The sequence below is a fragment of the Macrobrachium nipponense genome, chromosome 3 (genome assembly GCF_015104395.2).
Source record: "Macrobrachium nipponense isolate FS-2020 chromosome 3, ASM1510439v2, whole genome shotgun sequence".
Classification (NCBI taxonomy): Eukaryota; Metazoa; Arthropoda; class Malacostraca; order Decapoda; family Palaemonidae; genus Macrobrachium; species Macrobrachium nipponense.
In genome coordinates, this window is record NC_087202.1 from 100,379,212 (window position 1) to 100,384,211 (window position 5,000).

Genomic DNA, 5,000 nt, shown 5'->3' on the forward strand with positions numbered 1-5,000 from the left:
ACCTGTTACCCAGGTATGGATCCCTATCTGAACCGAATCGCTTGTTCTCAGGCATCAGGGCCAAACTTTGATCAGAGTTTCTTTAAACACACTTATATATTTTCTATAATCCTAAAAAATGCAGATGAAATAAATCGCAAAAGAAACGTTCATTAGTTGTTTTTGCTTCGCACAGTAATCATCCAAATCATATAATCCAGCGTAGATTCCGTAATTTCTTTATCTTTTCTTGTTATGATTTAACACCATAATCTCTAAAGAAAATTACAATCATATACTTAACATAAGAAATTGGTCATTGTTTGTATAAAGGACACACGGGGCTAGATGCATTTATGTCAACCATTGGTAAAGATGAAAGCTGACATTATTTTTGTAAAGAGTAACATAATTTATATGTTAATGATTACAAGCATGACAGTTTTAAACGGTCCTATGAGTATCACCCTTGGCATATCTTACGTCTAGAGAAAAGCAGGCTGGATAAACAAAAGGCCGGGGAAGCCACTTGAGATTTGGAGGGAGCAGATGTTTCAATGTGAACAACAACGTATCTAGAGCTTTCTGGGCAATAGCAGACAAAAAACAAGAGTAAAGCCGTATACAGGAAGTTGGCCAAAGAACTTCATTGCTCCTTCTTCTTCTTCTTCTTCTTCTTGAATTACATGGCAAGTAGAACTACTTATTTCTGTCTCTAAATATATATTTTACTTTGTAAAATAGCGAGAGAGAGAGAGAGAGAGAGAGGCTGTATATTGCTAGAGGTACTACATCTATATTTGTGTGGTTACCTAGAAATCGCGTAATTCCTGTGTTAAAAAAATTGACGGATCGTCTATTGTGTTTCATTATTTATTTTAACCTCGTCGTTTGTTTTCCAATGACGCAGAATCTCAGTTCAAAATACAAAGAACAAACTTTGGTTATATGGCGAGTATATTTATAGCAAACGTTCTTGAACTCTTTCATTGTTTGTAGTTTATTCCAAACCTTACGGAAAACGGTCCATGAAATGCTGAAGCAGCACTGCTGCAGATTCTTTAAAAGCTTTATAGGCGTCACAGGCATCGCCGCTGTTCCCAATAACCCAAGAAACAGTCCTCCTCATCGCTAAGCGTAGGCGTAAAACTTTATGGCCTTGCAAAATGTCACTTTCTTTTTCCTCATTGCCTCTATCAGTCTGGGCAACTGCTACCTGTCTTTGAGATCACTATAATGCTATGATGGGAAGTTGTGTAACCCCAAATCTTTTATTTATTTTGTAGGTTACAACAGAAAAAGGGCTCACATTTGATTCAGGGGCTGTTATGAATTGAGAATCTAAACTTAGGGTATATCCACTATTCGCAGAAAGGTATATTAATTAATTTTTACGTGCGAGAAGGACCATCGACGAATGGTCTCTTTTGTATTTCAACAGGGATCTTTCACATTCACCATAGATCCCCGATCCCATTTATGTGCCGAGAGCAACCAGATTCGCTAAGCAGCAGCACCAATATGCAGTCAATGTTCCTTGCTGCCGAACTTCTCAGTTACAGAGGTGCTTTATTCCTCCCACCGTTGGGCTGTGAAACATCCTTCCAGAGGACGTCGTGCAGTTGGAACTGTAGAAGTTCGAGCGAAAATGGATCGCATTGCAATGCATTTTTATCAATTCATTAATTTATTTTTATATTTTTAATTAGTAGAATCTCTTCTTTCTGTATTTCCCTTTACTTCGTCATACTTCTTCCGAATGAACACCATGTTTTTTGGAAGTTTGAATTTCAAGACAGTTGGCCCCTTTGGGCTTGACCATATGAACAGGTTTCATCTACTAAATAATAATAATAATAATAATAATAATGATAATAATAATAATAATATTAATAATAATATTATGCAAAAGCGATCTATGAACATAAGTAGGAGCGCCAAGCCTGTTGGCGTTATCATTGTAACCATCTAAGTGAAGAGATTTACTTATTTTTAGTTGGCAGAGGCGAACGAAAGACCTACAATAAGACGTGTATCGTGTTTACAAAGCACTTGATTTCCATTTGATATAGAATTTTACTATTACAGGTGTTAATCAGTGAATACTGCCTGTGTGTTATTCGCAAGTATGTGTTATATTCGGCCCCCTTGCCACAGATATATTATTTCTGATTTCCTAGATTTTCGAGGAAAAAATATAGAAATTTAGAAATAAAACCAGTGGAAGATAAAAACACTCACGCGAAGATTAAGCAATATTAAATTCAGTTACTCTTTGAAATCTACAAAGCTCACCCAATCATGAAATTGTTCTTTATTTTTCCTTTTCCCGCTTATTCCCACTCTCATAGCCCGGAAACCTTTGCAATTAGATCAGAATTCAGCCACATTTCTGTGGCTTTGTTCCGCAAAGAAGGCGACGCTTTAATAAAGGGAATAAATCTTTGGACTTCGAGCTGAGAATTTAAAAAGATTGGAGACGTCGTTATTTAATTAAGCGAATTTTTGTGTCCTTCTTTAATGCACGAGAGAAAGTTTTTTTTTTTTTTTTTTTTTTTTTTTGTAGAATGTAATACGCTCCTTTTCAGTCGAATAGTCGCTCTGCATTTACTTGAGAATGTTGAGTAAAGGAGAACTCTTGTACCTCAGAGATGCCTTATTTTGGTTTTCCCTTCCAGGGACTTGTCGTAAGCTGAAATCATAATTATAAAGTACATTTCCGACTGACTGAAAATAAATGATACCTGCCTCACAGAAGTGAGATTGTGATGTTATGCCACATTTCATTATGATGGCTAACTAAAAGATAACAAGAAAAGGAAAAGGCACGCAATTTCTTATGGGGTTGAAAATTTACAATAATACTGGTAGGAAATGAACTCATTTAATTGTATTCTACAAATGAATGAAAAATAAACCATATATCAGTGCCTTTGACAACATTCCCTAAGGTATTTTACGCATTGCATAGGCTTGAGTACTTGTCATCTTCCTAGAATTAGCTTAGGAACATGTGTTTCACTCCATAAACAACGAGTAACTGTTCGGGATGATAAACTCCCTGATTCAGGTGTCTTATTATTTGCCCCTTTATCACTTCTTATGAAAATTATTTCGACCACCTGGACTGCATGTCATTAAGGGGTTTCAGTCAAGGGATTTTGGAAATAAGCCGATGAAGGAAATTTTTTCAGAATCTTCTACATTTTCAGTCTTTTCAGTTTTAACATTCATGAAGAACTGTAACTTAATAGATAAAGTATAGATATTAGTAAATAATGAAAATACAGAAGTCCATAGGGCGTTTAATGAATAAAAAATATTTAAAATGTTACTTAATCTATTCCGATTTTTTTTATGTATTGAAACCTAAGAAAGTGTATTAAAAATGTGCATGTAGTCCAGTGTAGATGCACATGCCTAGTACAGTTTTCATCTTTTAGGTTTCAGTTTCATTCACTCATCACCACGCGAATGTCCTATTTGGTCCCAGTTGTTGGCCTGTGGCCTAGACTTGGTATTTCATCCTAATCCTTCGGGCCAGTCCTGTGAGAACTCAAAGTCAGCTCATTGGTCTGGTTAAACTATTTTCAATAACAATAATAATCAATCACTAATTTAAATACCTGTCACTACTGGTACATGCCTACACACTTTCCCCGAAGTTTTTAATTTCCATCAAGTTTTCACATCTTCAGCTTAATAGATCTCGCTGATTTTCTCCTCTGTTACTTCTATAGCTGAAGAATTGGCCCCCGTTGTTTACGAATAAGAAATAATAAGTGCTGAATATTGCTCACTTAAGAGACTCGATAGTCAGTCACTTTCTCTTCCCTCGGCCACCCCCTCCCGGACTCTCCCTACCAAATCTAGCAATGTGCAATATTACCCATAGTATTTTCTTTTCACAGGACAAGTAAATCCATGTGGCTTATGTCAGAATATACTGAATTGTTTTCCAATAGTATTTATTCTTTAACATAAGACAAGTTAATCTTTTTTATCTTGAGCCATATTCTTTGAAATTTCCTATCCTTTTTGGAATTAACAAATTATGTACGAAACTTACTTGTGTAATGTGCTAGACGCAACTAACTTTTCCTTCTCTCTTTTGCAGGTGTGAATTCTACGCATGTACGTCTTTGGGTGTATCTCCGACATAGAAGCTTGGAAATGTAATGGTATCAGGCTTTTTGTCTTTTGAAGAGAACCCACTCATTCTCGCTTGTGTGCTGCAGGCCCTTGCAATCGGAACAGCGTAAGTGATTATAGGGGCTACGAATGAAGTGAATACTTTATACAGAAACCCCTCTTGCTCGTTCATTGAAGCGCTTCCGTGAATGGGCACCGTTAAAACCTTAAAATTATTTTCTAATACACGGCTCTCTTTGTAGTAAACAGTTAAGGATTCGAAACGTTGCAAAAGCTTGATGACGATAAAAGGAACAAAAGACTGTTATTTAATGTTCAGGTGAACGATTCTAAAAAAAATCACAAAAAACTACAAACATTACGATTCGTCGAATACTACCTCTGTGACATTTAGAAGAGCATCAGTTCTCTTCACGGCGACATGGCGATCAACGTAGTTCTTCCCATTCTAATTCCATTGGAAGAGAACCTTCATAATGGTGAGTGCATATATTTCTTTGTTATTGCTTTAATTTTTGTATATTTTTCTCGAGTGTTGTATGCGAGTTTAATGCAGGGTGTTGTCCATTTCATGGATATGTATGTAATCAATCTTGCATAGTTCTTATTTTCCGCAAAATTACTAAAATTATATATATATATATATATATATATATATATATATATATACTATACATACATATATATATATATATATATATATACATACATATATATATTGATATATATATATATATATATATGTATATATATATTATGGTAGATTTGCGCTAAATAAGAATTATGCAGGATTGATTACATACTTATACCATGAAATGGACAACGCCCTGCATTAGACTAGCATATATACTCGTGAAAAAATTACAAAA

The 5,000-nt window shown here is 35.1% G+C and overlaps 1 protein-coding gene across 1 annotated transcript in view; it reads left to right on the forward strand.

The window, feature by feature from the left end:
- The first annotated feature begins 4,100 nt into the window (after positions 1–4,100).
- LOC135221917 (putative neural-cadherin 2) overlaps positions 4,101–5,000 on the forward strand; it is a 267,766-nt gene continuing 266,866 nt past the window's right edge. Inside the window, 1 exon segment of the mRNA XM_064259941.1 lies at positions 4,101–4,237. The gene's annotated coding sequence lies outside the window, so the exon portion shown is untranslated.